Below are 24,698 nucleotides of genomic sequence, written 5' to 3' on the forward strand. Positions count from 1 at the left end.
GACGTGACTCAGACGCATGCTCTGCAGAGCTTCGGGGACAGAGGAGCTTCCTAATTCCTAACTCAGTCTGCTAGTCACTTGTCCCAGGTGATGTGGCCTCTTTTCAGGAATGAACATTAGGCCCAACATGACATATTATGAATACCTAGTGAAGTGACTGACCCCAAGGAGAAACTGGAAAGGCAACCAAAAAGAAGTTTGATTTGTTTCTGAGAAGTCATTTTCCATCCTTTAGAACTTGGACAGACAAGCCTAAAAAGCTGGTGCAAATCTACTGGGTGAAAAATGGCTACCAGACTTCAGTACTTGAAAATATCAAAGTATTGGCAAGGAATCCCAGCAACAGGAATCTCATACTCTGCAGTTGGGAATGCAATTAGTACAACCACTGGGGAAAACAATTTAGCACTGGCTTGTAAAATTGATCAGGCACAGACATTCCAACACAGCAGTTCCACTCCCACATGAAAACTCCAGAGATAAATTCTCACACATAGGCACCAAGAATATGTACATATATTCATGAAATGGGATAGCCAGTGGTGAAAATGAATGAATTGTATCTCCCCATAAAATATGAATAAAATGTATATATAGGACTTAATGAAAAAAGCAAGACAGAAGAAGAGATAAGATGAATTTTTGTAAAGCTATTTCTATACAGCTCAAAAGTATAAAAACTAAACATATGCTAAGAGGCACAAACATATACGTGATAAAATTTGTTGGTTTTTTTTTTGTTTTTTTTTTTTTACAAGCAAAGAAATAATAAAAGCAAAAGCAGGATGGTGGTTCCATCTTGGGAAAGTTGGTGCTCTCTGACAGGGGGAGGGACTCAGAATAGTGGTATATTCTAGCTCCTACGTGTTGGGTAATGGATTCATGTGACACCATTCCTCTTTAGAATTATACATATGTGACACATATTTTTTCAAGAATTTCAAAAAGTCAGTGCAGATGATCTCAGAATGGAAGAAATAAGACGCCTTTACAAGAAAGCACAGACACTCACCAGGGGTGTGTGTGCACATGTGTACAGGGTTTAAGGTGTTGCTTAAACACTAGAAACATAAAATTTTTGATTCATTATTTTTAGAACACTTTCAAACTGTAAGTCAAGAAAAGTATTTGAAACAAATATGACACAAAAAAAGAGTTACCATAGTTTGTCGAGAGTCTATACAAATGAGAAGAAAGGCATTTCAACTCAATATAAATTCTGAAAAAATGTATGAAATAATTTCAGGAAAAATCGACTAAGAAAGATATGAAAGAGACTTGAACTTCAATAGTAAACAAAGAAAGAGTATTTAGGACAACTCTCCTTTTTAGCTATAATATTGGTAGAGATTGAAAAACTTCTCAATGCTAGCAGGAGTTAGTGGAGTGGGCATCAACATTGCTGAGGACAGCCTTTCTGAAGCATTTTAGAGGGAGAATTCAGTAGCTGTAACTAAGCCCCGACTTCTTAGCCAATAAGGTCCTGGAAACTTCTTCAAAAAGAATCATTAGAAACCAAAAGATATTGACAACTGCATTATCTTTAATAGCAAAAATTAAATGCTGAACAATAGGAGAATAGTTAAATAAAGTACATCCTCAATGGAAATTATGCAACCATAGCAGTGATTTTTCAAAAGCTATTCATTGACATGGGAAAATGTGGACATGCTAGGTAAAAATCAGGATACGGAACTGTTTGTAATGCAGTTTTTGATCTATAAAATATATGTATATACCCACACAGAAAAAATCTCACAGAAGTTGTTGAAAAGTTTAAATAGTAGCCACTATATTATGAGCTCTTATGTAGCTTTTAGTTTCTTCTTCATCCCTTTCCATAGTTTCTATAGGCGATTTTCTCATTAATCATAACATATTAATACTTTTTGAAATAATAGAAAGTATCTACAATAGAGAGGCAGATGTTTCCTGTATGTAACATGGCTGAGTCATAAAGGGTCCATTCTAGGGTGTCCAACTGTTCCAGTTTGCCTAGAATTCTCCCAGTTTCAGCAAAGAAAGTCTCGTGTCCAGGCAAAGCTTTCCACCCTGGGAAAACCAGGTCAGTTGGTCATCCTATGATTGGCATGAGAGTCTCATCAGAGTGCAAAGATTTTCTTTAAATTGCAGCCATAATCTTGATAATTCCTTCAGTCTCCCTGGAGAGATGTCTGCTGCAACCTTGCAGATTTCGGAAGATTTCTGGATAAGTCACATCTTAAGAGCTTGTTGAAAACAGAGCAGATTGCATAAATACTAAATAGGCTGATTTAGCTACATTATACAAGCTTTGAATGTTGCATGCACTCAAATAGGTCAGGGAATAAGAACTCGCTCATGTCTTAGGGAAGAGGAGCTTATTTATCTCTCATTTCGTTCTTTGTGCTACATATATTCTTTCCTTTTGCAGACTGGGAGTGGCAGGTGTATCATGATCCTGGAGAAAAACTGGGCAGGTTAGGGCTAAAGCCATAGGAAAGAATAAAGATTCAGGTGAGAACTGCCTTTACCTACAATACCTTTCTTACACAACAAGGACAAATCCTCTCCAATGCTAAATCTCAAGGAAGTTCCTCTACATCTTTGTTTAGGAAAACAATCTGAAATTATATTAGGACTAGGATACTGGGTATGATAACAGGAATCTCTGTGTCACAGAGAAACGCAGTAAGTGGCAGATGAAGGGGTGTCAGGGAGTCAGAATGCCTACCTGGGAAGCAAGCAATTTTCACTTCCCAGCTGTTTGAGTACCTTGGGACAGTCACTGAGCCACTCTCTGTGCCTCCGTTTCCTCATGGATAGAATGGGGGTGTGATAGCACCTACCTCATAGCCTTGTGAGGATTCCATCTGTTAGGAGGTAGTGAGAGCTGGGAGCAGCACTTGTAAGTGGGTGCACAAGAGTTTGATCAGGGAGTGCTCCCAAGTTCAGTCACATGAGCAGTGAAGAGAGGGAAGCAGAACTGAGCAGAATAAGAGGCTGAGCTGTGGTCAAGTCTTGACAAAGCCTCATTGGGATGCTCCAAAATGTTCAGAGTTAAGGCAACAGGTGGGCCTCCATACCCCTGCAATAATGTGTAAGCGGGTCACCTGGAGAATGCAGAGGGACCCTCCAGTGAGGCAGCCATGAGAATCATTACGAGTTCTCTTCCTGCAGACCCAGGATTGGGATCTAAAAGCCAACTTTGCATTTGTGCCCAGGCTACTCTTCCCACAGACTTCTCCCAGTCCACAGCAGAGCCAAAACGAATACACAGGCACACCCCTTCTCGGGAGATGGGGGACTGATCTGATAGCAGATTTTGTCTGGAGAAATCCTGATGGCCTTGCTGAACCTTCCTTAGACTTCTCAGTGGTGCAGAATGTTTCCTCCCAGGCTTCTCTTCCTTTCTTCTTTACTCACGACAAACCTTCTCTGGTTTCCTGAATATTGGTGGTGAACACCATAATGTGCCACTCCCATTCCTATTTAGGAACAAATGTGAAAGTTTGCTTTTTTTGTTTAATCCCCTTTAATTGTATTATTTTATTAAGCTTTATGTGCTTCCAAAACCAAAACTGAAAAAGAATAAACAAACAAAAATTAGGATACTCAGATTTCAAGTGCCCATCCAGAAAGGCAAAAAAACAGGGTAAAGATATTGTTGTAGAGGAAAGGAGACTAAAGAAACCTGGAAACCCACTGGTTCGGGAAGAAAAGTAAATCTAGCCAATATGGCAAAACACTAACAATTAACTGTTGATCTAGATCAAGACTATTGTATTAATTTTTGAGTTGTTCTGTGAGTTTCGAAAGTTTTCAAAATATAGATTTAGGGGAAAGTAAGAAATGGCTCCTTGTGAAGTGTCCAAGTCTTTGGTTCTTATCTGTCTGCAAACATATTAAGACATAGAGACAACCAACAGGTCCTGAAGGGAAGTCCATAAGTCAAGCACTAAACCTGAGCCCCAATTTCTTAAAAGTAAAGCGGAAAGTAGCAGAGGGATATCTCTGGGGTTTTATATATTATTCGCTTCCAGTGAATTCTAGACAGAGAATTAAAAATATGACTGTGAGCCCTTGGACAGAAAGCAATGATCACTAAGAGACAACATATGTTCATTAAGAATAGGTCATGCAAAATACACCTCTTTATTCCCCCTAGTTGGGAACATCAAAGACATAGTGCAATATAATTACACAGTGTTTGGAAAATATGATTCTATTGGCTTTATGATTAGAATGAAAAAATATAGCTGTTATTAACTGAGAACCTCTTCTGCTCTACTCCTTCTTTTGTTCCTTTGTTCATCCATCCATTCAGTGAGTATCAATCCTTCATCTAGCACTGTGCTAGGAAACCCCAAAACCCCATTAAAATTAAGGAAAACAGTAATGTCAACTTAGACCTATAGAAAATTTATAAAGACATTTCCAAAGTGTGGCCTAGGACCAAAAGCAGCAGAATCACATATGGTACTTGTTAAAAATGCACATTTCTGGAATCACATCCCAAACTTACTGAATCAAAATTTCAGGAAATGGGACTTGGGATCTGAACAAATGTTCTAGGTAATTCTTTGGCACACTCAAGTTTTAAGATGTCTGTAATTCTCTGTTCTCCTAAAATTATAAACATCTTAATCACGAATTAGGGAAATCCCAATATAAACTTGGCCTATCAAACTTATAAATGAAGGAAAGTTGGAGATAAAACTGATAAGCCATATTAAAGAATCAAACTTGAATTAAAAGACCTTGGAAAGGAGAATGATGGAATGAAATTAACAATATACAACTTAATAAGGTTAAATGTTAAATTTTGCATCTAAGTTCAAAGAATCAACTACTTAAATACAAGGTAATAAAGTCCTAGATTGACAGCAGTTCACTTGAAAAAGATTTAAAGTTCAATGAGAGTCAAAAATGGGATATTATTTTTTAAAAAAAAATATTCAAATTTAAGGATGCATTAATAGAAATTGAAATTAGGGAAGGGGTGCAAGGTTGTTCCCGCCACTTTCTGCATTGGCAAAGCACATCTATTTTTAAATATTTAAACACCTATTCTCTGATTTGGATGTTGAATTTTTCCCGAGGTCTATGTGGTCATGGCTTGGTCTCTAGGGTAGAGCTACTGGGAAATGGGAGGTGGGGCCTAGTGGAATATCTCTAGGTCATTGGGGGTATAACCTCAAAGGGGATTGTGGGAATCCAGTTTCTGCCTTTCTCTTTTTGCTTCCTGGCTCATGAGGTGAGAGTTCTGTTCCACTATACGCTCTTGCCGTGATGTGCCACCCTTGCCAAAGACCCAAATCAATGACAATAGTCTTGGACCAGAAAATTAAAAAACCATGAGGCAAAATAAACCTCTTCTTTTTACAAATTAATTACCCCCAAGTATTTTGCTATAGTGACAAAGAGATGACAAACATAATTTATTCTTTAAAGACATTGTCAAACTAGAATGTGTCTTAAAAAAAAAGTGACTAGGTAGTTTAGTATCTTATAGCCACCTAATGAGGAATAGACTGTCTTTCCTAGCAAAGTGAAGACTCATGAGTAATGATAACAACTTTATGGCTATTGTATTAGGAAAGAAATTGACTTTTTTTTCTATATGGCCCCACAGGAAATACCTGAGAACATTGGAGCAGCTATAGGAACACTACTTTGGGTTTAATGTAAGAAATAATTATCTAAAAATTGGAGAGCTCTCTGTAGAAGTACACTGTTTCCCTGAGTTCCAGCAGTAGGTTAGAGAAATTGCAGAGAGGATTCCAATCAATCAATTCATCAGCCAATCAAGAGAGATGTTATGGTTGGAATGTTTGCATCCCTTCCAAAATTCACATTGAAACTTAATGGCTGTGTGTGAAGAAAAACACTGGACTGTTTTCCCCTCTACTCTCACTTCACAATCAGCACAGAGGATTTCTATGACCTCAAAAGGTGTAGGAGTTTCTCTCTAACAGCAAGCAAGCAATCAGTTCTGTAGCAGTGGACACCAGCAGGTCATCCTCTAATCCAATTTAATTCTGTCATTATCTACTTGGAAATAGCATCATATCCCACAGATTGGGGGCTCAATCCCCAACACCATCCCCTCGTTTTGGATGCCAGTCATAAGCCCTTGATTGTTTTATCTGCGCCTCTGACCAACTCAGGTCACCCACCCCTCCCTCTTCAGCTTTAATTTGCTTGTGGGGCCCAAAGAACCCAGGGAAGCACTGTCTTACCTTCACAGGTTTATTATAAGGGATATTACAAGGATACAGACGAAGATGTGCATATGGAGAGGTGTGGGGAAGGGACGCTGGGCTTCTATGTCCTTTCCACATGCAGCACACTCCAACAACCTCCACGTGTTCAGCCAACCATAAGTTCTCCAAATCCTGTATTTTGGGGGTTTCAAGGAGAATTTATTCCATAGGCATGATTACTAATACACTGGAAAGGGAAGGGAAGCACGGCAAGGCCTGTTGATTCATGAGGGCAGAGCCTTGCTTCACTTGAGAGGATGCAGCAACAAGGTACCATCTCAAAAGCAGAGACTAGACCCTTAGCAGATGCCAAACCTGCCAGTGCCTTTATCTTGAACTTCCAGCCTCCAGAACTGTGAGAAGTAAATTTCTGTTCTTTATAAGTAACCTAGTCTCAGGTATTTTATTATAGTAACACTCAGATGAGAGGACTAAGATGAGAGCTTTTCTATGAGCCAATAGGGATGGTAGGCTAGGAATGAGTCTGTTTAATTCAATCATTTGTATCTGAAATACAAAACATTTTTTAAAGGGGGGAAAAAAACGAATGAAAGGACACCTGCATTACATAGGATATGCCCTCAAATAGAGATTCCATCATTTAAAATTCTATAAAACATTATTTAGAATTTTGATTTCAATGCAAAGCCTTCATATCTTCATCTGGTTTTATCAGTTATTCATCCTTCTGGAAGAATCAGACCCCAGTGTGTTTTAAAGAAAACAAGAATCAGAATTCCCAAGGCCTACTTCCAATGTTCAGAGGAAACCTGGACACAGTGAATCCACAAGCTGTCATGACCTTAATCTTTGAAGTCTGCTACTCCATCTACAGGACAGCCTACCTTACCAGAAATGGACAGTGAACTGAAGCACATGTAGGCTGGCGGGCGCTCTCTGGAACAGCTTGGCAAAAAGTCTTTATCGAAGTAAGGATAACGGTGATTAACTGTAGTAATCAGTTCCCCTCTATTGGGGTGGTTTACATTTAATTCACAAATTGGTTTGGGCATTTAGAAGCTGGATTAGAAACAAAAGATACTCAGTTGGCCATAGAAGTTACGAGAGGGCATTAGATATACTGAAATTAGTGGGCAAAAGCTATAAGAAAGCAAAACCAAAGGAAATTTAGAGGGTGGAAAAGATACTTGGCTGGTGGGCATAAAAACTGTGGGAGCAGATGTACAGACCCTTGTCAGAGTTGCCTGAGGCAGAGGATGAAGTTCTCTGCTGGTAGGGGGATGTCAAAATAACTCCTTGCTAGAGCCACCTTGGATGTTTAAGCTAACTCTGTTCTTTGAACAGTATTTTAGTCTCTCACATTACCTGCTGTGCAGATCTTGAGATTGCCCTTATTTCTATGTGGATCCTATACAATATTCATCCTACTTTTCCACTTAGTTGAGGAAGCAAAAAGAATGTTTACTACCAGCAGTCTGGGACATAGCCCAGGCAGCTTATTATAAGCTCAATATTTCTTTGCAATCTCACGTAGTTTTGATCCTTAAATTTCGTGAGAAATTTGTATTCTCCTCCTTAAAAGATCTGTACTAGTTTTTATGCAAAAATAATGCTTAATCCATTGATTAAAATGAACAATTTAAGGGAATAAATGACATCGTTTGTTTCAGTTGCTTTTCATAACTTTTGGCCAACTGCCAGGTAATGCCTTGAGATGTGGCTCCATAGTTTGAGAGACATGGTCTTACAAATATGCTTGTATTCACGGGATGTATCTGAGTGAATGTTCCCTGAAGATTTAAACAATGGCAATGGTTTTAGAGGAGAGAGCGAGAGAGAGAGAGAGAGAGAGAGAGAGAGAGAGAGAGAATATCAGGTTCCAATATATCATCTGAATTAAAAGTCAGAACACATCATTCTAGATATGTCAAGTATTTGTTAGTTCATGATAAAATTAAATACTTGCTACAGAACAATCGAATTTAATGTTCAAACCCAAATATGTTTATATATATATATATACACACACACATACATTTCCTATCTTCCTGCATATTAAAAGTAATTATACCTTTATTTTCTTACATTAGTACCAAATGCCCCCCCATTGTTTATTGTAAGCCTGAAGGAACTTCTTTCACATAAACCTCACTAAAGAAATAATAGGGAAAAAAAAACAGAAAGCAGAGAACAAGGGCAATACAAAGAAAATCAAGGATGAGGATTCAACTGAAACTTGATCAAGAGTTCTGTGTGGAGGAATTGTTTCCATTCGGTTTTACTTAAAAATTAATTATGTCAAGAATTAAGTGTTTTTATATACTGAAGTGTCATTGGTAGTTATTAAATGCTATTATTTATTAAAACCCTAATAGAATTCGATGTTAAATTAAGTATCGACATCCAATAAATTAAATTTAAATAATTAAGTCTAATATTAATGGTTAGGAATTTCAGGAGAGGCAGAAGTCCACTGTGAAACCCACTTTTTATAAAAAGTTGTACATATGTATAATAAATATTTTAAAAGACTATGATTTTCCAGCTCACCATTTTAGACCACGGCTAACATCTACTTTCCTTAGAAACTGGTTTGTGCTTCCCAGACGCCATTACAACAAGTGAAAGTTATAGAGGACCATTAATGACTATGCACATCAGTTTATTCAAAAGCCTTTACTGGCCAGTGGTCTGCCCCAGGCACAATGATGAAAGAAGACCAAGACACACCCTGCCCTTCAGGATACCACAGCAGGGAGAGAGTCAGGGATTGGAAACACCTGTCTGAGGGCAGCACCATACATCAAGGGGGAAATGTGTCCAAGACATGAGTCAGGAGGCTTGGAAGATTCTCATAGACACAGTGACCTAGGAGGGCTCCAGGCAGAAGTACTCAGTGTGTGCCAAGGAGAAAAGCAGCATGATATGTTGGAGGTAGACCTATCACCTCAGGATGACTGGGAGAGGTGGCGGGAAGTGAATTGTAGAGCAAGAAAAGAAATGGGATCGGGATTAAATTCATCTTCTCTTCTCTCCACATGACCTTAGCTGAATGATCTGACCTCAAGAAGTCTTGGTCTCCTCATCTATGAAGTTTCTTTCTAAAGTTATTATAAAAATGGAATGAGATAAAATAGTTGAAGATTATGGACAAGGACCTGGCCCCCAGCACTCAATATAGACCAGGTGTTCGTGGAGCTTGGCACGGTTAGGTAAGTAAGGGGGATCACAGGCCTGTGATCTTACAGGACTCCTCAAATCCACTACCATAGAAATGTCTATAAACTTGGAGCACAGCAAAGAGAAGTCTGGGGGGGGGGGTGTGCCTTATGTGAGTGAGTAGGAGAGAGAAAGAGACCTAGACCTAGATTTGGGACTGCTAGTGTTTTTCCTCCACTCCTTGGAAATCCACTGTAGTTTGGCAAATGAACCTTCCTATATGAGTGGTTTCTGCTGTAGTGAAATACAAATGCTCTTAATAAAAGTCCTTATGCTAGTCCAGTTGAATATCTTCCTGGTTTTTGATAGGACAGGCACCTTGAATTCAAATCTCACTGTACTCAAAAACATAACAACATAATAAATTGTTTGCCCAGAATCACTGGGGATTGACAGGTACAAATTAAGACTGATTCAGATATATTATGTTGGCAAAAAAAAAAAAAAGTACCATGAGCAATGAGACAGCATGTGATGTGACTTTTCAACATGGTGAATGACACTTGGCAAAGTTCCAAAAAGAGCACAGTACAGTGCTCCTTTGATTCACCAGGGACTTATGTTCCGGGAGAATGCAGTTTTTATTAAAACTGTGCAATGCATGCTTTGTGTTCCTATGTGACATGAGTTAGGTGTTGGACTCAGACAGTTATAACCAGGTTTGCACCTACATGAAAGTCTGGCGGTGCATTCAAACCTCATGCTGGAGGCAGAATCATTCTTTGTTAGTGGGTTCAACCAGGCATAGCAGGACATCTAGCATCTTTGGTCTCATCCACCCCATGTCAGAGCTGTCCTCCCAACAGTGACCAAGCATAATGCCCCCAGCATTTCCAAACTTCCCCAGGGGGGCAATACCTTTCCTGCCGAGAACCACTGGTCTGCCTGACCCACTCTGCTCCTCCCTTCCCTTCTCCATTTGTACAGTCCCCTTTCCCTCCACAGGTGCTTCCCAGGCTCTTTCCCTCCTGGTGCTCCAGGAGGGACCTGAACTTTGTTCAGCCCAGGCCCTTGGAAAGCAGAGCCTGTTTACAGAGCAGGAATGTCTCTTGATCACCTTAGTACCCCTCAGGAATCATGCAATTGGAAACTGAGTAAATGTTCAACAAGGCTGAGAAATCCATGACTTTAAAAAATAAAATAAAATAAAAAGAACAACTCTGAGACGATGTAGATTGAAGATATTGTCATCCATAAAAATGGGATCTTTTCTGAAATATCTACTTCACCCTGAAGATAATATGAGAAAATGGACTTTGGGTAATCTCCTTTTTCTTCTTTATAACTTCATGTGTTTCTGCACAGACTCTAGTCTTTTATTCAATTGTTCAGTACCAATTGTGTGCCAGGCTCTAAGCTATACTTTCCTTTGACAAATTCACAATGTATCATGGGAAACAGCAAAGTACAAAACTTGGTGTATTTAAATGTGACATTATGCCTCCCTGGTGGTACCAAGGGAAGGAGCAATTAATTCTGACTAGGGTATTTTCAGAAGATGGGATCCATACCTTCCACATATTATGATGCAGAGGTTCCTGTTTTCAGGCTCTCATAAAAAGGCAATAATAAAGAAATATGTGATAAGTCTTTCAAAATAACCAAAGGCAAGCATTTCCTCAAATGTTTACCGTTACAGGTGTAATTTCTGTTGACAGTGGAGTGACTCAGAACATTTCCTGCAGACCTGAGATCAACGGCTAAAATTGACCTTGCAAATGAGATAGCACTATCTTAGTTCTCTTCTCAAATAGGTGATTTGAAATTAATATCATTGTTTGGCACTTGTGCCCTGAGAAAATTTACCAGTAAAACCTCAATTCAAATAGTACATAAACTAGATTTTAAATATATCTGTTCTTTAAGGGTGGGCTGTGAAGATGGTGGTAAAAATCTTAGAACCTAAATTCGTTTGACATGTCCATTACTTAAGAATGACAACATGGGCTGGAGTTGTGGCTCAGTAGTTGAGCACTTGCCTAGAATATGTGAGGCCCTGGGTTCAATTCTCAGCACAATAAATAAATAAATAAATAAATAAATAAATAAATAAATAAATAAATAAATAAATAAAATAAAGGTCCATCAATATCTAAAAAATATTTTTTAAAAATAATGTCAACATATCTGTCTCTCCCTTCTCTGTCCCAGAGTATTCCATGGCTTCTGGCATGACCGAGTCATGTCACGAACATTTGTTGAAGGAATTCATGCACATATACATAAATGAAATGATCTGTTTCCATTTGTTTTGAGCTTCAGATTTTTATTAAAATGAGTAAGCTTTAAGAAAGCAGAAAATATTAAAGAGAGGTTTGCTCTTCCCATCCTAAAGTGAATGCTGTCTTTGAGACACCGAGGACTCAAGGTCAGGGAACACTGTGACCTCCCAAACCTAGCACAAAGGTGGCCTTTTCTTCTATTTCTCTTTTTTCCTTCTCTTCACTGGTTTTATGAGCTAGTGCCAGCTGAGTATAGATGGTGCACGCTTTGCACTTGAATGAAACACTCCCTGCCCTCAGTTCTGGGAGCTCCACTCTGCTGCCTCCATCTGCTGCTTCTGATAAATGCTCATATTTTAAATATATTACGATAAGCACACTCCCAGTGTGACTTGCCGGCCCTATCCAACAAACAACCCCCCTGGCACAGAGCCACTGCTTGGATGGAAAGAGTTTGGGCAGAGAGAAGACTCAGTTCCCAGTGAGGACAGATAAGAGGGAAGAGGGAGGAAATTGCCTGGAGAAGCGACTGTAGGCAAAGACCCTGGCTGTTTCCTGCGGGTATATGGAAGCTCTCTGGATGTACACAGGCTCAGGGAATCTCTGAAGAGGGTGACATGTCTGAAGCAAGGAGCAGAAGTAAAGCATAAGTAGCTTCGCTTTTCTTTGAAAAACGAGTTGAACATTCTTAGCCTGGTCGACTGACAACCCTCCATTATGAATAACCTCCAGGAAACTAAGATACGCAGGAATTTGCCTCTAGCCCTCGAAGCCTCCTAGGGCACATATACCATTTACGCCACTCTTCCAAGTGCCCCTGCTGCTTTCAGCTGGCAGTTGCTTCTTCCCTCGCAGTGTTTCTTCCTTCGAGCAACTGATCTCTAGCCAGCATAGTCACCAACTGCATTGGGAAAGATGGAGTAATGTGGTGTGGAAGGTCTCCCTAAAGAATGTGGTCACAGCAGAAGCTGCCTGGGGTAGATGTTATTGGTTCTCAGTTGTGGGATCATAGATTATTAGAGCTGGTAGGGAAGTTAGGGAACATCTAACCCAATTTTCTTTATCCTAAAGGCATCTTAAATTCTCCCATTCCAGCCTGATCCCCTTCTCCCTGCCCGTCTTCCTTCTTGCTTGTCCTCATTTCCATAGCAGCTAAGTGCATTTCTCTAGTCACTCAGGGTCAAAGTGGAGTTATACTTGACTCTGTGGTTTCTCATACCCCACATTTGGTCTGACAGTAAATCTTACCCACACTTCCTTCAAAACACAGCCAGTCACCTTCATTCTTGTCACCTTCATTGTTAAATCTCATCCAAGCCAACTTTGTCTCTCCTCTGGATCATTGCAGTGGTTTGAGAGCCAATGTGGGCCAAGCCTGACCGGCCACCTGTTTGGGTAAATGAAATTTTATTGGAACACAGCCACGCTCATGGGTTGACCTTGCCTGTGGCTGCTTTGGTACTACAGGAGAATAGTCAGGATGTTGCAGCAGAGCACTCTGAGCCTGAACAAAACATTTACCAACTCCAGTTCTTTACAGAAAAAAAAAAATTTGTCAACCTGTAACAGAGCCTATTGTAAGCTGGATGACATCATCGCCCTGCTCAAAACCCTCTCCCTCAAGGTGAAAGTTAAAGTCTATAAGGTCCCTGTATGAACCCCGTATGGCTTCTCTGATCTCACTATCTGCTCTTCTCTCCCTTATTCACTCTGATGCAGTCACATGGACCACACACCAACTCCTGATCTTCTCAAATAAACCAGGCCTGCCCCTGAAGCAGGGCCTTGCGTTTTCTGTCCTCTGTGCCTGAAAGAACCTCTGCATTGACATCTGTCTGCCTTGCTCACTCTTCACTCACTGATTACTGCCACCTTCTAGGGAACCTTTGCTGACCATGATTTACTTATTTATTCATTTGGCACTAGGTATTGAACCCAGAGGTGTTTTACCACTAAGCTACATCCCCAGCCCCCTTTTTTTACTTTTTATTTTGAGACAAAGTCTCCCTAAATCACCTAGACTGCCCTCAATTTGTGAGCCTCCTGCCTCTGCCTCTGCCTCTCAAGTTGCTAGGGTTATAGGCCTGCGCCACTGTACTCAGATTCTGACCACTTTATTTCAAATGGCAGCCTCTGGTTGCTTTATTTTTCTCCATAGCATCTATCACCATTGAACATACTACATTCTCATCTTTTTGTGTCTTTTGCATCTTTCCCTCTCACACTAAAATACAAGCTCCACAAAAGCAGAGGTTTTGCCAGGTTTATTTTCCTGATACGCCTGCAGTGCCTGGGCATTTCCTAGATGTTTCATAAATGAACAAGTTTCAGGAAGCAGTGGTGCCACAGCACAGGTGGAACACATCCAGGTCTTACAGCAGTTCCTGCAAACAGGTCTCTCAGAGAGTCAAAAGGAACTCCAGGCATTAACTACCTGCGGACTTGTGAAGGCATTTTATTTTCCATCTCTCCTCTTCCCTTTTTTCGTCTTACTTCTTACCTTGTAACCAGTGGCTCACGCCACGCCTTGAGTCTGTAGCTATAGTTTCTATAGTATTTCAAAACTTATCCTTCCCTCTTCCACCTGTCATTATTAAAACATATCTCCCTGGTTCTATTACCCAAAGACCCTGGCACATTCTCTTCTAAGCTGATAAACTCATTAAAGCCCAGATATTAATGAATAATAATGTCTCTACCTCCTGGAAAATAATTTGCATTTAAACAACTTTTAGTGCCTGAATGCAAAGAAGTAAGTGATGTGGGAATCCCCAGCAGACTCGAGGTCTGGGCAGCTGGAGTAGCCATGGAGAGGTCCCTGAAGGAAAATCAAATCACAGCCCATGGGTAGCTGTCCATTCTGCCTTTACGGGGTGAGTCCAGCCATGTATATCCCCTCAGAGCATGCATGCACACAGCGAGGCAGGGTGCCAATTAGAGGCACTGAGAACATCTTAACTTGCCTAGAAATAAGCCTGTCATTTGTGATATATGTATGCACTTACATATATTACTATTGATTCCTTCCCTTAGTGCTTTGATAGCTTTTCATCTAGCTTACAGTCCCGCTGGCTCAAAGCACTTCTTGGGGAAGAAAAAGGAAGCCAAACAGGCATAGGTCTCAACCCTCAAAGAGGAAAGACTGGTTGGGTCGGGGAGCAGATGATTGGAGTACCCATCGTAAGTGTACTCCTTTCTGGGACCATAACACAGTTCAGAATACCATGAGCATTCTGAAAGTGGTGAGGAGGAAAATATTGAGAAGTGCAACTTTTTCACTAAAAAGAGGACAAAAAAATAATAATAATTCCTGAGTCACAGGCTGCGCTGTGCAAGGAAACCAGTGGACTTCATCAAGCAATCCAGTGCCCTCAGACAAAATTAAGAGAATCACCCAAACAAGTGAAAAACAGGAATTTAGCCATTAGCAAGTCTGACAGATTTATCAACAGCACCCCTGTTCCATCTCCAGAGGAGGCAGCTGCACTCATGCATGCCTGTGTACCGAATGTTGCTGACCTTTTCAGGACAGAACAGGTTAGGCTGAGCACTTTGCCTAGTTTATCAAAACCCGCTGCAGGAGGTCTAGACCCTGTGGTTGTCAAAACTGAACAAAATTTCTTTTGAATTATGATAGAGTACGACTTCTCTCTCCCCTAGTCTACACATGGCCACAGAGGCCCCTCTGAATTTGCCACCTGGTGGAACAGGTATTGATCCACCATTCTCTAGGGGATCCCTGGTTTTGTTTACTTCATTCTCTGGACAGAGACACTATTGTGTAACCATGTGGAAACTTTCTACATTTTATCAAAATGACATCTAATAAATTGAAACTTGCAAGAGATGAGCTCACCTTTCAGATATTAAGGGTTTTTGTTATTGTGGTTGTTGTTACTTTCTTGTGGTGCTGAGGATTTCACCCAGATACTAAGTATCTTGATGGACATACAAAATAGACATTTCATAAACTACAGTGAAACCACTGCTCAAACTGTTTCTAAACTCATGTAGAGCCAAAGAGTTCAAGGCCATGAGGAAGTGCATGTTGGCCTCTGTCAGAAAGAGGTGCAATATGTGGTCTTTTATCATGAGATGCTGGAGATGCTGCTGTCCACACAAAGGACTTCACTAATAGCTGTCATGCCTGTGTCTCCTGGGTGCTGCCACCACCCAAATGGCACTTGTGACTTGCAACTAATACAAAGCACCCAGTAGGCCAGGAGATAACTGGGATTTCAAGATATTCTGCACCTTACTACAAGTGGATATCTCTTGCTAAAGCAAAGAAGATAGGGGAGCTAATGATATTTTACCAGGATGGATGCCCTTGAAGGCAGGCTACCTACCTCCTGAGGTCAGACCACAAGCCAGCAGCTCTCACACTTCAGTATAAGAATCACCTGGATGACTCATCAACACAGAGACTGCCAGACCAAAACCCAAGAGTCTGTTTAGGAATTGGTGCCAGGGTCCATGAATGCACATTTCTAATAAGTTCCCAGGTGCTATAGTTGCTGTGGAGCCAGGTACCAGTCCTTGAAAACCACCCTCTGGGCTTAGGGTGTGTCAAACTGCTTTCTTCCCTCCTACCCTTCTGTTTCAGGGAACGGTGGGAGAGGAAGGAAGGTGGGAGTGGCAGCTTCTGCAGCAACAGTCATCCTCTGTGGTATCAAGACCCAGCTGCCATTCAAGAGAAGTAAGTGAGGTTAAAGGGATGAGGAACCAGGCAACCTTTCTCCCAATTCCAAATATGTAGTTCAGTCTCATGTGGCAGTGCGATGCCAGCTTGTCCACTTCGCTTTCAAAGTCCAGTTGCTGAGAGTTTGCCTGCATAGCCCACAACACAGCCATCAGACAAGAGGTAAAGTCAACTGCAGATGTACACAGAGAACCTGCGGAACATCAATGAACGAGCTTCACAAGGCACAGTCTCTCCAGCTGCTTTGCACAAGTGACCATAGCAGGCCAGGGAAGGGGACGCTAGAGAGACCTGGTGGAGACAGAGAACAAAGTCTTCTCAGCGCACGTTCTTGGCTGCTGCTGGTAGGACCTCATCTGAAACGGGAGGTGAGGCTGCCAGTCCCAAATGCAGACAGTTGTGCTGCAGCTAACTTCAAAGAACACCCATGCCTCTTTACCCTAGAAAACTTGCCCCTCTAAGGACACAAAAAGCAGCCTTTAAAGTTCTATTTTTTCGACACCTAGGCCCAAAGAGGAGCAATAGTCCAGTAAAATGCTGGGACTGAGAACACCGGAGACTGCGGAGTGGTTTTGGTCAACTTGAGGTGGCTGCTGTGGCTGCTGGGAATGTCTCTGAAGAGCTGGATTGTGGTTACATACTGTGCCTGGTGTCGTCAGGAGAGATGACACGTTCATTTTTTTTCTCGATACATTTCCTCTGCAGGTCATCTGGGGCTCTCTTCATCCTCACTCCAGGACCCAGACTGAGAGAACAGCTACTCTCTGGGCTTTGCTCACTGTGGTGGCAGAGGGAAACGAAGAGTGACAAACTGCATGGAAAGACCCAGAGCTTTTGTCTAGAAGTAACATATCACTGACTATCATGAGTTGAATAGTATCCCCCAAATTCCTGTCCACCCAGAACATCACAATGTGATTTTACCGGGAAATAGGGTCTTAACAGGGAGTTACGGATCTCGAGATGATATCATACCTAAATCCAGTGACTGGTGTGCCTCTATGAAGAAGAGAGGACATAGAGACAGACAGGCTGACCCTGTGCAGACAGAGGAAGACTGGAGTGAGGCAGATCAAGTTGGGAGCACCAAGCTTGCCAGCATCCAGCAGAGGTGAGACAGAAGGCAGGTAGGATTCTTTCCAAGTCCTCAGAGGAAACATGGCCCTGTTGACACCTCCAGCCTCTGCAACTGTGAGAGAATAATCTTCTCCTGGTTTAAGCCTCTCACTTATGGTAATTTGTTTAGGCAGCTTTACACATGGATCAAAGCAAGACACATTGTCACATGCAGTCTCTAATGGTGTAGGACAGTCCTGCAGGGCTGGATGGTCTCCTTCAGATCTGCTCTCCATCCTCCCATCTCTGCTCTGGACCTACAAAGCTAATCTTCAAGAACTGCATAAACATATCCCTTTTCCCTGTGGCTTCTGGTTGAAATTAGCCAGTGATAGGAGTTGAGGGAGGGGTGGAGAGTGAAGTCCATGTTCCTACCTGGCCACCTTCCTCCTGACAAGCCAGTAGTGACTGTGTCCTGCTCTGGAGGCCGTGGCTCCTGCTAGGCAGCTCCTCCTGCAGTTTCTTCTGTTCCTCAGGCTTTTGGCAAATGTCTTTCCTGTGCCACTCCACATTGAAGGTGCAACAGCTGTTGCAGCTAAGGTGCTTTGTTATTCCTTGTTGGTTTCCCATGACCCCACCCACAACCCTGTCAGTAGTCCCTTTTTCAGTCTCTCCTCAGTAACTTCACTGGAGCGTGCGATCTGATGTCTGCTGGACCCAGCCAACACACAAATCATGCACGTAGGAGAAGATCAGATCTGTGGGGGACAGTGGTGTCCTGTCTCAACTGAGAAGCAGCACTAGCACAACAGTGGGAATGCAGCCAGAGCAGCAGATCACAGGATTGCTTGCTTGCCCTCTTCCTTGTCTCTTGAAGAGGAGAAGCATGTGCTCTGGAGCAAAGTTCAAACCCCAGCTCCACCATTTTTTTTTCTTGTGATATAAACCTCCCTGAATCTCAGTTTGTTCTCATATAATATGGATATAAAAGTACTTTCCTCATCAGGCTGTTGTGAGGATTACAGGGGATAAATATGAAAAGCAACTAACTGTGGTAGGCACAATAATGTCCCCCGAAGATTTCCAAGACCTAATCCTCAGGAACATGAGAGGATGTTTGTACATGGCAAAAGAGACTGTGTGTATGTAATTATGATCACAGACCTTACAAGAGGGAGATTATCCCGGATGACCAAGTGGGCCCCATCCAATCACTTGAGCACTTAAGAGGAGAAGAAGGCAGAGGAGTTGGTCCCAGAGGTTAGAGACATGACAGAAGAGGGGAGGCAGAGACGACCTGACATCCTCAGGATTTATTCTGCCACTGCAAGTTTGAGATGTTCTGAGACTACACACAATGACCAAAAGGCCTCTAGATGCTAAGGGAGAAACCTCCACCCCTACCCCAAGACAGTAGCCAGCAAGGAAACGGAGATCTCAGCCCCCCAAACACTGAGTTCTGCCAACCACCTGGATGAACTGGAAGTGGAGTCTCCCTTGGGGTCTCTAGAAGGGAGAGAAGCCCAGCCAATACCTTGACTTCAGCCTCTGAGACAACAGAGAAACCAGTTGAGCCCACTGGATTCTGACCTTTGGAACTGTGAGATAATAAGTGCATATTGTTTTAAGCCTCTGCATTTGTAGTAATATGTACAGCATCAATGGAAGATAAACCAAGATGCACAGTGAGGTTCTGGTGCACAGCATATACCCACCACATGTATGGTATACCCTTAAGGAGGAGAGTTACACAAGATACACAGGGGTCTTCCCAGGATCCCAAATATTACATGCTCTCAAAGAAATGTGCCCACTGTGATTTTACAACTAGATTCTAGACTAGCTTTCTCCAGTGCTTTCAAGCTGCCCTGAATATGGGCTCCCTACATGAGCAGCCCCAGCAGTATCAGCAGGGGGGAGAGCAGGAAACACATTCATCTCCCAGGCCAAGGCAAAAGCATCCTGTTACTCATCAGACACGTGGAGAGAAATTCATGGCAGATCAGCTTGCCACCTTCATAGCAGGATCTCCCTTACCTAGGTCCTCAGTCCTATCACCCTCCTTACCCAGAACCAGTTTCTGCTTCTAATATTTGCCCCTAATTGAAGCACAGGCTGGGAAGATCATTTCCCACAGCTGGGAGCCTCCCTTTCATTTCCCTAGGCCAAATCCAACTCTACAACCCCACTTCAGAATCTTCCTGATGCCTGACCATCCAAACCCAGTTCCTGCCCCAAGCACAGGCTCTCATTGCTCCACCACTTTATTTGGTGACTGGGGCTCCTATCCTTCTACAATTGGGTTAACATGAAATAACCCCAGAACACTGGGCTCTGAGCCAGATGTCACAGACGGGGTCCCTTAGTGTTCACTCATAAATACGCAGAAAAGCAATTGAGTAAAGGGCTCCCCGACTCCCAGGCACAGATATATGTGTGCCTACTTGAACCAGAATCATTCATACTTCCCAACTCGACATGCACCTTCAATGCTACTGACCAGCAACTGGGGATTCTTTTGGTCACAATTTTCACTGCCATTCAAAAAATACTCTTCTAAGATGATTATAATATTAAGGGCTAAGATTTATTGTGTGTTTACTGGATGTCAGGTACTGCTCTAACCTGTAAATGTGTGAACTCAAAGTTTTAAGGCAACGCAAAGGGTTAATTTCTACTATTGTTATCATTTCTGCTTTACAAAAGAGGAAATGAGAACTCAGAACATTCAACAACTTGTCCAAAATTAACAGGTAGTAAGTGACTTGAGCTGTAATTCAAACTGAGGCTGGAGTGACTCTGCACTACAACCCAGGCTGTGATTTCTCTTGATTGTTTAGACACTTAGTCCTACACCAGCACTGTGTTACTCCTTGGAGGTTCTGAAGGTTAATTTTAGCTGCTGATGTGATTGGATTAAAGGATGCCTAGAAAGCTGGTTATTATTTCTGGGTGTGTCTGTGAAGATGTTTTCAGAGGAGTTTGACATGTGAGTCCGGGGACTAAATGGGCATCATCCTACCAACTGGGAGCCCAGGTACAGGAAAATGTAGAGGAAAGCTAAAATCAATCAATCTCTTTCCTCCTCCTCCCCTCTCTTGGGAGCTGGGACATACTTCTCCTGCATCCGAACTCCAGATTGTTTGGCCTTTGGCTCATGGGAACCCCTAGGTTCTCAGGTCTTTAGTCTCCAACTGGGAGTTGCATGACTGGCTTCTCAGACCTTCAGACAGCCATGCTAACAGCTTGCCGGTTCCTCCTGCTGGCATATGGCTTACGATATTTCTCAGCCTCCATGATCACTTGAATCAATTCCCCTAATAAATCCCATCTCATCTATCTATACCATTCTTTTTTCCCTATCTATCCATCTGTCTATCATTGGCCTTATATATCTAAGGGTTTCATATTCACAGATTCAACCAACCTTGGATGGAAAATATTCAGAAGAAATTGTGTCTATACTGAACATGTACAAACTTATTTCCTGTCACCAAACAAAAAAGTATAACAACTTTTTACCTTGCTACTTACATTGTATTAGGCATTATAATCAATCTAAAGATGATCTAAAGTACATATGAAGATGTATATAAATTACAAGCAAACACTACACTATTTTGTATAAGGAACTTGAGCATTCACAGATTTTGGTATCCACAGGAGTCCTGGAACCAACCTTGTACAAATATATCTACAGATATTTACCGATATCTATATAGATCTGTAGATATATTCTATCTGTTCCATCTCTGTAGAGTATTCTAACCAATACAGAAATACAAATACATCCAGGACAAATTTCATTTTTTCTTAGCTAATGTGATATAAGAGGCAGATATGTAGAAACAAATATCTATTGACACCTTTTATTAGCAGCCTGAACAAAGTGTCATGCACAGGTCATTAGACCCCCAAAGCAGGATTCAAAAAGGCTTTTAGGAGAAAGCGGTGTTTGAATTCTTTGGGTTGAGGAGAAAAGAACATTTGAAATCAAGGGAACAGCATGACTGCAGCTCAAGGCCGGAAAGTGGAGTAGACTAGGTGCAGAATAATCCACTTTGCTAGTGCAGCACCTGACCACAGAAAGAAGTCAGCTTGAATCACAATGGTCAGAAGGGTACTTTGCCAAAAACTTATGGGAAATACTGTGCCTAGCTTTGAGAGGTTTATTTACTCACTCGTTCATCATTTTAATGACTGTTGTTTTTTGTTTGTTTGTTTGTTTGTTTTGTTTGGAGCACCTATATGCCTGATAATAGGGCCAGCAGTGAAAAAGACTCATGGGCTCTCCTTTCATTCAGGAAGGATTAAAAAGGGAAACAGCCGCATAAACCAATCACTTTAACATGGTAACTGATATGGGCCAAACAAGACTAAAACACAGAGAAGGGGCACCTAACTTACACTGACATTATCTTGAGCTTTGGTCTACTGCAGGATCTTTTGATGCAGGTCCACTTTCGCAGAAAGATTCATCAGGCCCCGCACAAAGCACAAGCCACTGGACAGCTCTCCAACATGGGGTGAGAAGTATTGTTGAATGAAAATGCACAAAAAGGATACAATCATGTCCATAATTTTTTAGACAATATCATACCAATACCTACTGTGTTGCAGGAAGTAGATGTAGTTTTAGAGGGTAAATAAAGGTAGTTATATGATTGAGACAGAATGTGGGGGGAGGAGAATTGGTCATAAACTTACAAAGGAGATTGTGGTTGTTTCAGTAACCCTGGAGTCAGGTAGATTCAATACAACTATAGCCCCCTCCCTTAGCTTGTGACCAAGCCTCACTTTTGACATTTATAAGTTGTTAATAGTGATTGTGTAGGAGCTATAAATCTTTTCAACCTTAAAGGGAAAGCTATAACAACTTTGATGGCAGCAAGAAAGAGAGTGCACGTGTGCAAGAGCAGTATCACATATAACCCTGGGCAAAGAGCACATGATGGTTCTCTCCCTTTGTTTATTCATCTCTAACTTGGTGATCATAATACTATTCTAGTTCATAATAAGAATATTATGGAGATTGATTTAGGTAATCCAATTAATGTGTACTACCTATGTTCAAAATGTCCTAATATGCATTATCCCCTCTCCTTCTACCCAATAAACCCCTTACATTATGTAAGTTAAGTTCAAAGTTCAAATACAAATGCCTGGAAAAATTAAAGGGGAAACTTCAAAAGAGGTTAGGTACTGAAGAAATGAGCTCAACGTTATCTCAGAGAAAAAAATCAAACCTAGGCAGGTTTCTGTGAAATGTCACTCCTGGAATAGGCCACCTTTGTCCCCCCACCACCAATATGTCCCAAGAGCAGAGGCAATCACCCAGATGACCTCTCATTCACCTGATTTAAAACTATTCCATTTTCTGCACAAAAAGACTTTAGGCACATAGCCTTAATAGCTTCCAGTATAAAACAGAGCATCACTGAATCGCTACCTCTGAAGGTTGGGGACAGTCTTTTCCAGTCATTCTTCAGCTTTAGGGGGGTTGTTCGGTTCCAGGGACAGCTGACAGCCTTATTTAGCCAACCAGCTGCTCTGTGATACACAATGTCCCTAATACTCAAAGTCTGGTGGTTGATTCTTTTGTATCCATATAAGCAGCAGTTGGAGGAGAATCGATCAGTTCCTTTGATAGCCTCAGGGTGTCAACGCTGCCATTCAAATCATTACCAACATAATTATTAACCATTGTTTTAGTGAGATGTCTGTGAGACAATTGTTTTTCTTTCTTTTTCAATCATTAAAAAAACAATCAAATTTCACTACAGAAATGTTTGCCTCGAGTCACATAGCACATTTATTAACACCCTTCTGTTTGCCCAGTTCATTGTAAAGCCTTGGAAGAGGGAATTCTTAAAGTGCTGTCTCTGGTGTTAAAGAATTAGTAGTGCTATGGGGAAGAGGTACACACACACACACACACACACACACAGAGGAAAAAAGTTATATAGTATACTACACATTGCTGTAGAGACAGGGACAGTGGCAATTTTGTTTCCTGAATTTTATTACAGTGACAATGGGGTGTTTGGGAGGATACACCCAGAGTAGAGTTGGAGAAATGGGATGTTGTGGTGGAAAATTGCTTTCTTTTCCAGCAGGTAAGAGAAAAACAACCCAGGGAGTGGACAGGATATGCACCCATTAGAGCAGCCACCAGTGCCTGACTCTTTGACAAGAGAGTTCATCATTCAGGATAAATGTTAGAGGTAGCTTTAAAAGGGCTTTTGCTTCAGGAAGAATGATGTGGCCTGGATGAGTCAGCGACACTTTCTAAGGCCTTGTCCATACTGCGGCTTGGAGCCACATTTTGAACCCATTTTTCAAGCATGTTAAACTCAAACACAGCTCAGAGTACTACACGTGGAGAGGTCACAAATCAGTCTCCATAATACCTCTGGTAGGACTGTCTACTATCTGTCTACTCACTATTGAAGCTTGTTTCGAACTATGCCCTGATGGTCCCTGTGGTCTCCGTGTTCACATTTTAAAATGTTCACTATCATAAATGGAACTTGTTCGACTAACCCTGTCCAGAGGATGAAAACACTAAAGACAAAGTCAGAAAGAGGGATGAGAACCGCATCTGAAACCAACCTGGCCAGGGAAGGGAGCAGGGCCCAGGAGGACCCTGTGAGTTGAAGCTCCCATCCTGCGCGGATCGGGCCACCGCCCTGGCCTCGGCGTGGCGCCCTCGGGCTCAGAAACCGCGTGGAAATGTGGAGACCCCCTAGGCTAGGAGAGCCCTGGGTCGCGGCGGTGGCGTTGAGTGGCAAAGAAAGGGGCGCAGGTGAGAGACCCGAAACGTCCAGGTCCAGAGCCCGGGAGGAAAGAGCCAGGGGCCGGTGCAGGGATGGGCTCCAGGTCAGGATGAGCAGTGCCTGACGAGGCCCCTGAAGCGCGCGGGTTGGAGTGAAAGCCAGGCAAGGAAACGCGGAGCAAAAACTGTGGGGCCCTGGACTGTGCTAGAGGCGGGAAGAGAGCAGCGGAGACGGAAGGTACTGTGAAGTCCCCGGTGAGCCTAGAAACAAACGCACAACCTTCTGTGGCGGACCAGGACATGGACCCGGGAAAGAACGGGGGCGGCGGAACGTGACCGGGAAGCTAGGCGCGCGCCACCACCCAGGAACGAGCGCGGGCCCTCAGCAGAGCGCGCTGGAACCCGACAGGAGCCAGAGAGTAGGGAGGGCGCCGCGTCTACAGCCGCGGTGGCGGGGTGGGGTCGAGTGCGCGTGCGCGGCTCGTGCGGGCGGGGAGCGGGCGTAGGGCGGCGGGAGC

The 24,698-nt window shown here is 42.3% G+C and overlaps 1 long non-coding RNA gene across 2 annotated transcripts; it reads right to left on the reverse strand.

Moving 5' to 3' along the window:
- Positions 1 to 1,521: 1,521 nt before the first annotated feature.
- On the reverse strand, positions 1,522 to 18,315 carry LOC124106439 (uncharacterized). Of its 2 annotated transcripts, none has more exons than XR_006856073.2 (5): positions 17,841 to 18,315; positions 15,997 to 17,127; positions 12,926 to 13,034; positions 2,829 to 3,467; positions 1,522 to 2,228 (listed from the first exon to the last, which is right to left on the reverse strand). It is a non-coding gene; the product is annotated as an uncharacterized LOC124106439 (long non-coding RNA). The 2 variants fall into 2 exon arrangements; XR_006856071.2 differs by having other exon boundaries at positions 12,896 to 13,034.
- Between the last annotated feature and the right edge of the window lie 6,383 nt (positions 18,316 to 24,698).

The sequence above is a fragment of the Marmota monax genome, unplaced genomic scaffold, assembly GCF_021218885.2.
Source record: "Marmota monax isolate L192 unplaced genomic scaffold, Marmota_monax_Labrador192_F-V1.1 WCK01_AAM20220418_F8-fsc00156, whole genome shotgun sequence".
Lineage (NCBI taxonomy): Eukaryota > Metazoa > Chordata > Mammalia > Rodentia > Sciuridae > Marmota > Marmota monax.